Below are 15,659 nucleotides of genomic sequence, written 5' to 3' on the forward strand. Positions count from 1 at the left end.
AAGGGGTTCACATACATGTTGCTGGTTTGGCCTATCTCACTGCAAGGGTAACACCTGCAAGTTGGTTGACTGGATCATAAAATGGCGTTGTGACAGGGCACTACCTGAAGAACCCTGATCATTAAGGTTGCTGCTGCCCTGGGAAGGTTGCAGGCTTAATTGAAGTTAATTTGCCAGTTTCTGTTGGGGTTTACTGACACTCGGGTGGCAGTGGCTGGGCTAATGAGGTAATTGGTTCAGTAATTGGGAGGATATATTTGAGAGGAACAAGGATGTAAGGGTGGGGGTTCAGAGAGCGAACTGGGAAGAGGAGAGAATGTTTTGTGGAAATTGCCTTCCGCTGTATAACTGTGGTTCCCCCTATAACAACTTTGTAATGAAAGATTAAAACATACCTGGTGAAAGGCAAACAGCCTACACATGTCTGTGGCTAGGACACCATGAGAACATGCTAGGCAGTGCTATTCACAGGGTAGGTGAAGGGATCAATGTTGATCTTGAAGAGGGCTGGCAACACCATGAGCATTTATGGAAAATGAAGCACTAAGTGATTAAAATCCTCACCCTGTAATGGGCCAGGTGTCCTCAACTCTTGCTGATTCCCAGCATCTTGTTGGAGCAGTTGTAAGTCTTGCCCAAAGTTGCACAGGAAGTCTGTGGCAGAAGCAAGAATGGAACTCAGGGCTCCTGACTCCCTGTCCCATGCTTTTAACTACAAAGCCATCGTCCCTCATTACAGAAGAGAACAGTGCTGTATCCTCAACAAGAGAACAGCACATGGTAGCTTCCTGTTGTCCTCCAATCTATCACCCCTGCTGAATACCTCCCAGGGGCACTCACAAAAACTTAATGGGCTTTACAAAATGAATTAAGAGGCTTTGTAGCTTTTATGCTGTGCACAAAGGATTCTGAAAACTTCTGTCATCGGTGCAGTAAATCACTCAGAAGTAATAGGATGGAGTGAAGAAAGTAGCATATAAGGTGAAGAATACTGTTGCATTTACTCCCAATGGAAAGGATAAGAAATCATGTTGGCTTTGAAATACCTATCAATCTTAGCTGTACATTCCAGTGAATATGAACAATTCTGGAACCTTTTAAAATTCTATAACGCCCAAAGTGAGTCAAATATGAAAACTGCCCAAAGCTTTCTGAAGCAGTGTTATTTGAATGAACATTAAAAGTGATATTCTTATCTCAAGAACATAATGTGTGCTTCTGGAACAATTTCCGATTGGCGTAAATGGGAACTGGACACTAATTCCAGGACATAGAGCAATTCCTCCTTGAGTTATTAAAGTTGCTCAGTTTTTTTTAAAGAGACCCAATGGATGGCAATGCTGTCTGTTCTGTGGTGTGACACTAGATGCACTTCTGCTGAAATGCACCACTTTTGTGAGCTTCTTTCAGAGATTAGTTGAATCCTTATCCATGAGGACTCATTATAAAGTGTCTGTCAGCCTTTTCATTAAAAACCCTATTTTCCGGGGCTTATAACTGCTCATAAGTATTAATTCCAGGCTGGAACCTATGATCTCAATTCAGGAGTAGATTTTTTTTAAGAGAGACAAGTTCCCTCTTTAGAAGAACATTGTGAAGCTTGAGAGCTTGTCACTTCCACCAGGAAAAGTTGGTCCAATAAAAGATATTACCTCACCCATCTTGTCTTGCTCATCTTCTGGGACCAACATGACTACCACCACAGTGCAAACAACAATAGAAGATTTTTTTAAACATAAATTTAACAATAGCTTTATCAGGGTTAATGTTCTGGGAAGTGCAAAAAAGTGAGAGACAGAAAAATGATTTAGAGGCTGCTTGAGTCATTTCAAACGTTTGGTTCAGGTTTTAGCAAAAGTTTTAGTTGATTCTTATTTTATCCCAGCTGGTTCTCCATGTTTAAGACCTGATCCAAAGTCCTTTAAAGTCAGTCTGAGTCTTTTCAGTGACTCCAGTGGGATTTAAATCTAGCTTAGTTCTCATTCTTACTTTCTCGTCTTAAAGGCTGAGGTCCTATCTTGATGCAACTAGGATTTTTGATATTGACTTTAATGGGAGCAGGTAAAGTATAATAAAAACAGCATGGCCTACTCCTGCCCCCAACCCTTACATGGAAGTAATAGATCTGATTACCTATGAATAGGCTGCTGTACATATCCAAAAGGCCAAACTGTATTGCCCAGTTCTGATGTGTTCTTAGTGGATCTTGTGAACTGTGGAGTACTGACTTGAGTAAGAACCATTTGCCTGCCCTACTGAGCATTCCACTAGTTACATTCAAGAACTCAGTGTAGACAAGCAAGGGCTTTAAATATGAATGTCTTACCTGTTGTACGGGGGGTTAGCCTTATCCACAGAAGTAGATAGCATAAGGTTTCTCTTGTCTCTCTTTTTAAAGATACAGTGGGGCAAATACATCCCTGCTGTAGCTCCAGTGGTATCCGTGAGGTGAATTTTGTCTAGTATGTTTTAAGAACTTACATGATGTAACAGAATGTCTCCAGAGGTGGTTAGAATTTCAGGGGCATTGGCATCTTTCAAGTCTCTTTTACGTGGCGGGGGAGGGCGGGGGGTGGAGGGGAGAGAGAATAAATCTATTGCAATCATTCTATCCATAGCATCCTTTCCTTGATGGTTGAATTACTGGAACTTGTGGCTATATTTCCATCCCATACTCACTCATACGCTGATGGCCTTTTGACTAGTAAGCGGATAGTAGCGTTTTTTTTTCCAAGATGTGAAAAAAAAAAGGTTGAAACTTCAAATATAATTGGGAGGCTCTGGAGATCTGCCAACCAGACAGAGGACAGATATTCCTTGGACTAAAAGAAGAGCATAGTTGTTGCACGCTGGTGTTCTAATAAAGGGAGCACATCTGCTGAGTATCAGTGTTTGTAATTGCTGTGCCTTTTAATGTTGTGGGGAATATTATAGTTTATTGATTGGGAGTTGGTCAAAATAGACTGGCAGGGAACAGCATATGGGTGTTTTTTGCTCAAAACCTCAAAAGTAAATCCATACCTACTGTTCTCAGTTTGCAAGTAAAACAAAGTTTTTTCTAACTGCCAGCAGCACACACTTAAAGGCTACTGGACTTGTATGAAAGTAGCAATATGGGCACAACCTGAAAACAATGGGATTGTGTAAGTGAATCTGAGAGCATTCTCTGATGCATTGTCATTCGTTGTATCTTTGCACAGTCCCACTGGTATAATAAAAATGTTAAATAATGACTAACATAATTAAACCTGTCATAATTAGGCCTGCATAATTAGGCCTTTTTTATTGGGATGATGTGATAGATAAAAAGAACCAAGCCAGACTGAATCCAGGCTGTGTTTGTGGGGCTAGTGGTTAGAACAATCACTGTGAAACATAATGGGTCTGATTCTCCATTGCCCTGGATCTTGCCTAGTCATTTACACATGTGTAAAGTGGGTATAAAACGCCATCAAATAAGAATCTTAGAGGGAAATCCTGGCCCTACTGAAGTCAGTGGCAAAACTCCCATTGACTTCAACAGAGCCACGATTTCTCCCTTAATGTTTTGCATTCACTTTGCGATGGTGTAAATGATTAATCATATGGAGAATCAGACCCCATGACTAGGGAACCCTAATGCTATTTTTGTGATCTGTTTTTAAAGGCAGAACCACACTGTAAGTAAATGATTCCTTCTGGTATCCTTCTCCTGTAGAATTACTCCAGTGGAGGTTGGGGGGAAATTGTCTTTTTTTTTTTTTTTTTGTGAGGCAGAAGCCATGATTTCGGCTGGGGCTTCCCTCAGATATTATTAGCAAGAATCTCTCCCAATGCAGTATAGTATTACAGCTTTGTCAATTTTTTCTTGAGACAAAAAGCATTGAGGCATAGACGGAGTCAATTTCAAATGGACACTCCAGTTCTGATGATTGTTCTCATTAAATTAAATGGATCATCATTTGAGGAGAGAGCTTACTACCTGTCTGATATTGGAAAAGATTCTGTTTACAGGTACATTGTTTAGCGTCCTCTCAATTTGCCTGTTTATTGTGAAATGATTCATCATCTTAGGGGCTTATTAGATTCATCACTACTCCTTGCCTGTCATATTGCATCCTGGTCAAGAAAAACTTTTGTTTCATCTGCAGCTAGCCAAAAGATAACACCCTTTTTTCTCAGTTGCTAATTGACCACTGTTATCCACCTATAGGCATGACTGTCACAGTGCTTTGTACCTGGCAAGGACCTTGATGGCCACCAGATACTTTGACTAATGTAGAATCAGAATGAAGATGCCCACCTTCCAAGTGGAGGAGAACCTAATTACTTCTGGGCTGTTTACCTTGTACTGGCTGCAAGTCCACTTCTGTGTGATATTTAAGGTGTCACTCTACCTCCAGACTCAGAGTCTGCTTCTGAGAGCTGGATGTGGAAAATTCGTAGCAACAGTTAGACTCTGTAATTTTCGTCTACTGGATATATACCTAAGACTCAGAATTGGTTATAAGTAGAGCTGAGTGAAATTCGTTGCCTCTTCTTTCAGTGAAAAATGCAGATTCTGAGAGATTTCGTGAATTTGTGTCTGTTTTGCCATATTGTTCATTTCAGGGGGAAAAAACCCCAATCAAATTTAAAAAAAAAATCAAAACATTTTGTTTTGAAAATGTCAAAACAAAACGCTTCAATTTTTCCATTTGGAATGACTTTGTATGTCAACGTGTCCTTTAATTTGATTTCAAGAATTCAAAACCATTTAAAAGTGGTCAAAATCAAAACATTTTGTTTGACCTGAAACAATTTCTTCCCTGAAATCTCAAAAACTCTGTTATTTGCCCTGCTGTGGTTCCAGGATGAATCAGCTGAGCCCTGCTCTTCCCTCCCCATAGGAAGGCAGGCCCACAAGCATTTGAAAGACACATGAGCTCATTTGGCTACCCTTCAATGGTAGCAATACAAGGACCTGTGACGCTTATGAGACTTCAGGTCTGTAAAGTTTCTTTTTCCATTTCCGTTTTCTCAAGCCAGCTGAGATTGTTAGTTGGGTAAACTTTTAGCTTGTGCTTTGTATTCTCCTGAGATCTTTGGATCTGCCAGTTATACTAATCCAGATCGGTCTGCACCTTTGCTTATTGAATATTATCTTTTTTTTCCCCTTGCCTCTTCTTTCTAGTGAGGGGCTGGAGTGAGAGCGCTGATTAGACTCTGGTGCCAATTTGCTGATGCACCACTGCCTGGTCACCCCGGGAGAGAGGGATTAACAGCATTTTGGAGCTCTTAGCGAGTGTTACTAGCATAGGATATCTGTAGTAATTCTGTCACCAATGATATCTGCATGACATGCAAATTAACCTTTTCTCCATATTGAACTCTACCATCTACTCTTTCATTTGAAACCCCTCCCCGCCCCCCAAAAACCTCACAACACCTTATCCTTATTGCACCTTTTATTGCTGCAATAAGTTTCTAGATATTTGGGGGGTAGAAATCTTAGTGTTCCTATACGGTACTTTTTTTCTTAAAGAAAGTCATTGCCATTCCGGGTGTGGATATGGAGAAATTTGTTATGGGAAGATAAGCTGCCCATGCCGTTCACTGTTGGAAAATGTAAAGTAATGAGGTAAGGTACCTTTACAGTTTAACAGCAGCACAGCTCAGAATACAGAGCAAGAGAGAAACCTGAGGTGACTGTGAATAACCCACTTTATCTCTCCGTAAAATATTTAGTAGCAGTGTGTAGGGAATGTGTTTTGTGGAAGCTATTTTGACATAAAACAAGGTAATAGCGAGACTTCATTTTAAAGAGTGTGAAATGTAATGTATGGTCTTATATAACAATGACAGAATGAGACAAAAATGTGGCACATCTTCATAATTATTATTTCTATTGTGGCAGCCTTTGGATCCCAGTCAGGGATTCTGGGCCTTATTGTACTAGTCACCACACAAACAAATAACACAAAGACCATCTCTGCCTCACAGCTCACAATCTACGGGTTTAGACAATACACAGTAGATGAATAAACACATAAACAAGGATGGGGAGGGAGACACGGTAACAGTAGAGGGAAGTGTGATGACATAAGGGAGTGCATAGGGCAGATAGTCCGCAGCCTGACCGCTTTTCACCGAGTGCCCTAATGGTAGAACCTTACATTGCCAAATTAGCTAGTGAATTCATTGTCCAGGGGATTCCCCATTTGTCAACCAGGATGAAAAGATTATGGATCATTTACTTGTCTCTGTTTCAGGGCTCTGGTCAGAAGTTTTGGGATCTCTCTTCCCCTGCTGTCCAATCACTAATCCATCCCATATAACACAGATGCTTGCCAGTGCAAACACATGACTGGCCAAGACTAGCATTACTTTCCTGCTAACCTTCCCCCAAATAAGACTCACTGGTTCAAATGTATGCAGAATGTGGGCATAAAAGTACAAAGCTAATTCCTTTTTCAGTTCAAATGCCCCCTCTGCTCCCCCCCTCCACCGCCTGGCTTGGGAAGATATTTGGTGATATTTGCCCAGCTCCAGTTCAAGTATGCAGTAAATTGCCTAGCACAGCGATAGAAGTGAATGGGAGTAAATCAGACCTAGAGGATGTTGGACAAAGTAATGGAAAAAGAAGGAACCTGGCGGTGCAGCCAATAGCTGGATGTTTGGTATTAAGATGTGGGATACATGGGTTGGTTTGATTTAATGCTGAGAAGTTAATTAATCCAAACATATGAAAAAAATAAGAATTCCAGGGCAGTCACAGCAGGAACTGACACATTCCCCTACAGTTAAAGAGAATCATAATAGAAGCAGAGGTTTTTAAGAGTCTTCCTATGGAATTTTTTGTCTTTGAGTTTGCAATATGGGAGGGTTGCGCTCCTCAGTGATAAATCCTCTTTTGCAAACTGGACTGAGAAGGAGGGGGGATGGAATCAATTACAAACCATATCAGACATTTAAGTTTGAACACACGACCTTGCAAAGGCTTGCATGAAATCTTACTAGCAATATAAACAGAATTGGTGCCAAACTAAGCACCAGAAGTATTCAATAATAAAATACAGCTGTCTCCATTGGCATTTACCCATGAAAGTTTGTCATTTTTACTGTTAGAAATGCTGACAAAGAGAAATCTGTCAAATGAAAACATTTTTTCAGAAGAGGGGGAGGCTTTCATGAACTGCAGCCTAAATATTCATTTAACATTTGAACATTCCATAAAAATAATTTATAACATAATTTCTTCTTACAAACTCATTTCAACTGAGTACTTTCCAAAGACCCTAGTTGAGCTTGGCAATGCTAACAGCTTTGCTTTCAAACCCATAATTCTTAATTATTAAAATACTCAATATACACTTTTCTTGGATTCTAGCAAAGCACATCAAAGCAGGGGCCCCTCTTTGCTTCAGCTTAATGCACACCATGTCAGTTAAGGAGGAAATAGGAGTGAGACTGGTCTGTAGAGCATACAGCTTGGATTTTGCAACCCTTGTTTATGTAAGCAGTCCTAAAAAGCTGCATAGAGCTGCTTGCATGAGTAAGGCTATTTGTATAAGGGAGGCTTTGCAGAACTGGATCCTGTGGAGGCACTTACTTTTGGCCACAAAATAATATTGTGAAACTGAGAAAGTAGAACTAGACCAGCATTGGTTATCACCCGTAGGTCACCCTACCTACTGACATTGATGGGAGTTACTTGAGCCTTGTGGCAGGACAATAGGGCAACTGAGGTCCCAAACATGGAGGTCAGCTTTTCAATACCCTTCCCACTCCCTAAGCATTAACAGGAAGGGAAACGAGAGAGAGACATACAGTGAATTGTTAACCCGCCTACGTACACTTTGTAGCTCTCACCCATTGTGCCTATTTCCTCCATTAGGATAGTCTTCTGAATCAGTTTAGCTTTTTGAATATTGTGTTATTTGATTGTCTGCTTGTCCAAATTCTTTACTTCTATACAGCCTTTCATCTGAGTAGCCATTCAATCAAAATGCACAGTGCTGAAGGGGTCAGGTAAGTATGACGTACCCCCACAGTAAGACCACATCTCAACACATAGAGCCACATCCTGAGGTTTTGAGCATAGCCCTTTCTTAAGCAAATCCCCATTGATATCCATGGATCTTTTGCCTGATTAAAGGAGGAGTTGAGCCATAGATTTAGATTCAAGTATCTCCTTCTTATTGCAGAGAAGGTGGCAGTTGCCCCCTCCATGAATCCCTTCACTGGATGCCTGTCTCTTACCTCAGCAAATTCAAGCTTCTCTTCCTCACCTACAGGACCCTACATAGCCTTGTCCCCATTTTCCCATTCGCTTCCTGCTCTCCCAGCTCTCTCATCTCATGGCTCTGGTCACAGCTTCACTCATGCTTCTCCCTGCTTCACCTCTCCTTGCTCACAAAGAGCTTTTTTGCTTCCCCTTAAAACCAGTCAGTCCTTTCAAGAGCCCTTCTCTTCTTTCTTCCCTTCTTCTGCAGTCCTCACAGAGAGAAAGGGCCAGAAGGAGGTGTCAACTACACCAGCTTGGACTGCCTTAGGCTCAGCTCTGGGTACAGCCCTACATTTTTAAAGCATTGTAAAAATGTGTGGTTGATTATAATAACGATAGTAATCAGTTTTCCAAACTTATAATGATAATGGGAGGATATAAACTCTTTCTCTTCAGATGTCCTACCTTGTTTTCTTCGCACCAAGTCAAAGGTCCTTAAACTGACAGATTAAGTGCATTTAGTCCCAGACGTGAGAGAGAGAGAGAAAAAGAGAGAGTGTTGTAAAAACCTCCTCTTGTTAAAATGATGGTCCCTGTAGTGTCCTCCTTGTTAAAATACTGCATAGTCATAAAATTCATCTTGAAAATTATATGATTGGTCTCAAAGCAACTACTATCAACCATTCTCCTTGTCAGTCCTTTACAGTTTAAGTACCGATTAAATTCTATAAAGGTGGACAAAAATGACATTCCAGGTTTGTGAAGCTGAGATTGCTTTGAGCTTGTAGGTAATACACGGTCCAGCAATTATTACTGTTTAACTGAATGACATTGCAAGTAATGAGATGACACTGTAACTTTAAAAGAGTAATTTCTTTAAAGGCTAAGAGTGACTGTTATCTTTTTTTTAAAAATATTCTATATTTATTCCAGCTTAGCCCTTAACTCTCAGCTGTGCTATGTAATAATAATGGAACTGCTCAGACAGCAATTTACCAATGTGCTTGAGGCCCTGTCAAACCACATGGAGTGATGCCATAATCAAATTCGCAATGTCTTATCTTCCTCAGATAAAGTAATCATCAAAGGAGTGCTGGCATGAACAGAGAAAAGATTCAGGGCATAGACCTACTCTAATATATTGAGCTGGGACACAAATTGGGCTGTCCTTGTTTGCCTTTCTTCTCTGTCTCTGTTTCCAATTGGTCTGCCAAAGCAACACTGCTAGTTTGGTTTCACACCATCTATTTGAGACAACAGACCTTTAAAACAAATACATCTAGAAAGGGTTAAAATTCAGACTGCAGTATATTTTTTCCTTTCCTTCTTTTTCCTTTAACACACTCATTGACTGACATTATAAAGAGTAAATCCACAGAATAGAGATTTTCTATTAAATCAATAAAATATTGTTTAAAAACTGAGTTAAGTGCATTATCTGTCCATTACTACATTGTGGTTTGCCCTCAGTCATGGAACTGAGACAAAGGCTCCCACAAGGCAAATCACATTTGTTGTTAACCTATATTAGATTTTCCATATAAGGGAGCTATTTCAGGGCCTCTCTTCTACAGGGTACTTAAAGCACGACTAACTTTAAGCACAATGAGCAATCCCACTGATATCAATGGGACTACACACATAGTTAAAGATAAGCTTAACAACCTTGAGTTGAGTATTAAATATTCAGTATAAGCAAAGTAAAAAGAAAAGACAAGTGTTTGATATAATGCCTATTTAAAGAGTAATCTTTTCAATTGTTTAAGGACAGCTAAAAGGAGAGAAGAGGTAGAATCAGAGTTTCCATCAAATTGTAGAACTGTAAGACTGGAAGGGACTCAAAGTCATCAAACCCCGACCCCCCACCCCTGTATTGTGGCAGGACCAACTAAACTTAGACCATCCCTGACAGGGAGTTGTCCAACCTGTTTTTAAAAACCTCCAAAGAGGGGGATTCCACAACCTCCCTGGGTACCCCTGAGTGAGAATCACTGATCTAGACTACCTTTCTCTAGTTTGCTTATGAAAATGTCACATGGGGCTGTGTCAAAAGCCTTACTAAAGTCAAAATATATCACATCTACTACTTCCCCCCATCCACTAGGCCAGTAACTCTGTCAAAGAAGGACATCAGGTTGGTTTGGCATGACTTGTTAACAAATCCATGCTGGCTATTTCTTAAACCCTGTTATCCTTCAGGTGCTTACAAATAGATTATTTAATAATTTGTTCCAGTATATTTCCAGCTATTGAAGTTAGGCTGACTGTTCCATAATTTCCCTGGTCCTCTTTGTTCACCTTTTTAAAGATAGGTACTATGTTTTCCCTTCTCCAATCTTCTGGAACCTCAACTATCCACCAGGAGTTCTCTAAGGTAATTGCTAATGGTTCTGAGACTGCTTCATCTAATTCCTTAAGCACCCTAAGTTGAAGTTCATCAGGCTATGCTGACTTGAATATATTTAACTTATCTAAATATTCTTGAACCTGTTCTTTCCTGATTTTGGTGTTCATTCCTTTCCCCTTTTTAATATTGTGTTGACTATCAGGTCACCATTAAATTTTTAGTGAAGACTGAAGCAAAATAGGCATTAAACACCTCAGCTTTCTTGATATCACTGGTTATTAGCTCTCCTTCCCTGGTATGTAGTGGACTTATACTTTCCTTCATCTTTCTCTTGCTCCTAAAGTTTTAAAGAACTTTTGTCACCTGCCCCCTTTAACCCTAGTTTAAAGTTCTCCTCACTAGATTGGTGAGTCAATGTGTGAAGACGCTCTTCTCCTTCTTGGTCATGTTCACCCCACCTCTTCCCAGCAGACTTTCTTCTCAGAACAGCATCCAATGGTCTAGAAAACTGAAGTTCTTCTATCGACACCACTTGTGCAGCCAGCCATACATTCATCTTCAGAATACGTGTGTCCCCGCCTGGGCCCTGACCCTCAACTGGAAAGATGAAAGAATATAACCTGTGTCTCTGACTCCTTCACTCTAGCTCCTAGAGCCCTGTAGTAACTGCTGATCTGCTCAGGGTCAGACCTGGCAATGTCATTAGTGCTCATGTGGCTGAGTAGCATGGGGTAGTGGTCAGAGAGATGGATGAGCCTCGACAACCCTTCCATAATGTCTTGGACTTGGACTCCAGGCTGGCAACATATCTCACAGGACATCATGTCAGTTCCTTCCTAAGGGCCTGATTCAAAGGCCAGTAAAGTCACTAAGATTCTGTCCATTGTCTTCAGTGGGCTTTAGCTCAGGGCCCAGTTGAACAAATCATAAACTGGCCATGATCCAATGATATAAAACTCCATGCAAGACCTAGAATTGGGGTGCTAGCTTTGCAGAATCCTGCTCTATCTTCTTTTTAATTTTTGTGGATTTTATTAGCTACAAGACAATGAAGGTCTAATCCTGCAACCTGCTGAGCACCCTCAACTCCCACTGACTGCAATGAGAGTTGAAGGTGCTCAGCACTTCACAGGCAATGTGTAGCAAATTGCAAGATTGGGCCCTTATAATTATGTTAATTCTTTAGCATTAAGCTATAGCTATTTTCCCTAAATGTGTTACACTCACAATTAAACCAAAGAGTATTTGCATTCCCTGGGACTTCAGCACTTGTAAGAAAGGGAAGCATATTTGATCCAAACCCTTTTAGCCTTCCTCACAGGCATAGCTCATTTGATTTTGAGCCCCAATCTGTAGCAACCCACGCTGTTATTTCCTAATGTGAACTAACTCCAGCAAAAGTTGTAACAAATTTGTATAATTCAAACCCGGAATATAGATTTTTTTTAACATTATCTTAAACGTATTTTAAGATTTGTAAAGCCCACAAGTATACTATTCTGAAAGGGAGGGGGGAAACACAAAAAAGACTCTGTAAGAAAATGTACTGCAACATTCCAGAATTCTAACCACGCCTACACTGAGAGTGTCTTTGGTTTACCTCGTTTTGCAGAAGGGTTTTATAAAGTCAGATTTTGGAATAACTACAACCCCGACACAACTAAAAGAGCCAAAGCTGTGCATTTGAACTAAAGGAATGTTTTCTGAAAGATGATGAATAGCTGGCTTGTGCTTTTATAACCATGCAAATGCTAGGTAGATAGAACCACACACAATAAGAATATATTCAATGAGCCAGACGCTCTCCCCACTAATAACCCCCTGCAACTCTACCAGCTCCAGTGCGAATCTGCAATCCTGGCAGAATTTGGTCCCAACTGTGTGTATAGTGGGCCTGCTCCCATTCCCAGTGATGTCAGTTGCACAGGCACAAATGCCTCTTCACATGTCTCCAAACAGAGGGGAACCAGTGCCTGTGGATTCCGGCTATAGGGGTGCAGAAGGAGGCAGTTCCCTTCTTTCTGCTTATCCTGTAGAGCTCCATGGGTCTCTTTGGGTTCTAGCTCCACAGGTTGGGAGAGGTCATCCAAGCTCCACCAGATTCTTGCCCCCACAAATGCACAGATCAAAGGGACACCAGTTACTGCACGCATTCCCTGGCCCTGTGCAATAGGTTCCCTGGAGCAGGGTAGCAGAAGAATGGCCGTGCTGGGACAAGGGCACCTCCATATACGCTGTATGCTGGGAAGATGGTTTCTTCACCAGCTCTGAAAGTGAAGCAGAAAGGAAGATTTGGGGGTGGAGTCAACCGGATCCATACCTATGAATATTGTGCATGGAGGGGCAGTGTGGCTATTCCAGGCCACAGACTGGATCAGTGGTTGCACAGATGTACAGAGCACTGCTTCCCCACAGCCTTCCTCAGGACTGGGAAGGGATACTCCAGTCTCTGTTTAGCTCCAATGCAAAAATTAATTGTCTCAGGCTTTGAATGAAGGTTAGATATCACCTAGAGAGGATTAGAAATGGACTACAGCAGTCAAGGAAGGATTTCTGAGTACCGGAGTATCCAGCTGCTCTGAGTTAGAGGAATTCACTCTAATAGAAGGATTCCTCTATTACTCAGATTGAAAGCTCTTTGAGCAGGGATTGTCTTGTTTGTTCTGAGTTTGTACAATGCCTACCACAATAGGGTCCCGGTCCATGACTGGGGCTCCTAGTGATATACTGGGCACTACAGTACTACAAATAATATAAAAGCAATGAATACTGTGTGACATCTTGCACAGCAGGTGCCAATTTCAATGTGCCACCAACTGTAACACATGCAAGAAGCATTGTGGTTGCAGTGCCTACTAGGAGGAAGCAGAAATTTCAACAATTCCAGTTCACAAAGTTCAATAATAAAGGGAAGGGTTGGTGTGATTAAAACTTTCTTTTAAAAAATCAAACTTTTTCCGACCATCCTAGGACATTACTTAGGTGGGGGGAAGGGTTTCTCAGTGCTTGGGACTCCTTAAGCGGATGCAGGAGGCAGAAATTAAAAAAGTTTTAAAAGGGGTTTTCCTAACTTTGTATTATGATTATTGGTTTGCTTCTGGGTTGGTTTCTTTAAGTTATTGTCAAAGTTTAGCATAGATTTCATGGGACCATAAGCGCCATCAGCTTATAGCACAGTCATATAGCATGAACACAAAATAGGTAATACAATAAAGGAGAGACTCTTTTGTTTTGTTTCTGAAATGTTTGTCTCATGGTCAGGCATCGTGACCATAGGTGTCATATTCTTGCAGGCATGGTGTGTGGAATTCACTGCAAAGTATCCCATCCTTATCCCTCAACTCAGATGTCTCTCTGTATATTCGCCCTGATCATAGAGATGGGTGTCAGCCAAGTGATGGATCCAAACATCTCAGAACCTTGGAGAGAAGAAATGGGAATCCGAACCGCGATCTGCATTGTACATCTGGCTTTTGTCTCGGTAATGGGCCAAAACAAAACACTGGATCCAAACACTGCTTTTTGGAGGGGGGCATGCTTTTGCATTTTACTACTCAGGCCTAGATAATGTACACAATGAGTCTATAATCCTATATCCATATGATTTATTATTTATGCAGTCCCATAGCTGTGCAAAGGGATTATATGTATAACTTCATCTTTTCCAGGGATGCTTACCATTGGAATACTCTGGGCACGTAGCAATAGTATGGGATTTGCTGAGACCTGCAGCAGGTGACGAGTGTTCACCACTCAGTAAATTCCCAAATCTGCTTATTATAGCTGGGTTTTTTTTATCCTTGCTTCTAGGCATATGTACAACACAAGCAACAACAAATCTCACCACCACCACCACCCCACCAAAAAAAACCCCAAACAATGTCCCCAACTTCTACACAAATAAGTTATGAACTCATCTCACTTTTTCGAATCATCAGGATGAAGATATTCCCTCCCCTTTATCTCAGTTACCCCCATGTTAGCTCACCCCCCTGTTTGAAGGACTGGGAGGCAGTATGCTTAGGGTCTGTTGGAATAAGGGTGGAAAGCCAGAGGTGGAGGGGTCTCAGTGAGAATACCCTGCCAGTAGCCCCCAGCCCATTAAAACAAAGCATAAGCTCAAGTGCATTTACTGATCTCAGCTGGTGGTATTGCGTACACAGCTGAAGGAGTAACGATAAGAGAGCAACAGTGGGGCAACAAAACTGCCTCTAGGTATATCACCTAAGCCCCCTGGGGATGGATTTCAGTTCCCTTTCACATAATACCGGATGAAGCATCAGCGAGAGAAATTCTTTTAGCCTTTTGAAAATTCTGTCTAGACACTCTGGGAATGTGGTGCACTTCATCACACCATAGTTACCCATAGGACTTAAACAACCAAGATAAATCTATGTCAACAAGAGCAATAGTAACTTAGGCCAACAGCCTTGGCAATGGCATTGCAATTTTTCACTCGTTCTCTGTTTGTTGGGTGTCTCCGTGAAATCTTATTGCCTCAGCCCCATGCTGCAGCTCACTGGTCTGAACCTCTCCTCCGCCGCCCTAAAAACCTCCCTGTTGAGCAAAATGCAAAAATTAAAGACTCAGAAGAGAAAATGAATGGTCATGCACAGTGCTCCTTAGGTCCCATTTGTCTCACTTTGATTGGAGCTGAGGTTGTGCGTTCCACAATGAACTCTGCAGCTTGTAGATATTGTCTTGCTCCCATGGATATTGTCTTAGGCTGAGAGACACCCATTGTTTTTTGTTCACTGGTCTCAGCTGGTTCAGATACATAGAAACATAGTTATACAGATATTGCCTTCCTGGATCAGACTAGTCCAGTCGCTTGTCTCGAACAGTGGCCAGATTCTTCAGAGGAAGGTTCAAAAACCATCAGAGTGGACAGGTCTGGAATAACCTGTTCCTAGGGGAAGTTTCCATCTAATCCCAGCCCCTTAGTAGCTGGATGAGCATTTAAATTGTTTAAACTATCTAATGTAACCGTGGTGGTTCTCATTATCCATATAAATAGCTAATCCTGCGTTGCTCCTGGAAAAGCACAGGAAGGAACATTGGTATCCACTGGGGTTACGCAGATTTGCGAGGGTTTTGTTTCGCTGTAGCCCAAAACCATTAGCCATT

At 41.3% G+C, this 15,659-nt stretch overlaps 1 long non-coding RNA gene across 1 annotated transcript in view; it reads left to right on the forward strand.

The window, feature by feature from the left end:
* The window catches only part of LOC141997279 (uncharacterized), a 181,211-nt gene extending 166,834 nt beyond the window's left edge, over positions 1-14,377 (forward strand). The window contains exon 5 of the long non-coding RNA XR_012641703.1: positions 13,826-14,377. This is a non-coding gene — a long non-coding RNA (uncharacterized LOC141997279). The remainder of the gene's footprint in view (positions 1-13,825) is intronic.
* The last annotated feature ends 1,282 nt before the right edge of the window (positions 14,378-15,659 follow it).

Source organism: Natator depressus, chromosome 13 (genome assembly GCF_965152275.1).
Source record: "Natator depressus isolate rNatDep1 chromosome 13, rNatDep2.hap1, whole genome shotgun sequence".
NCBI classification, from domain to species: Eukaryota; Metazoa; Chordata; order Testudines; family Cheloniidae; genus Natator; species Natator depressus.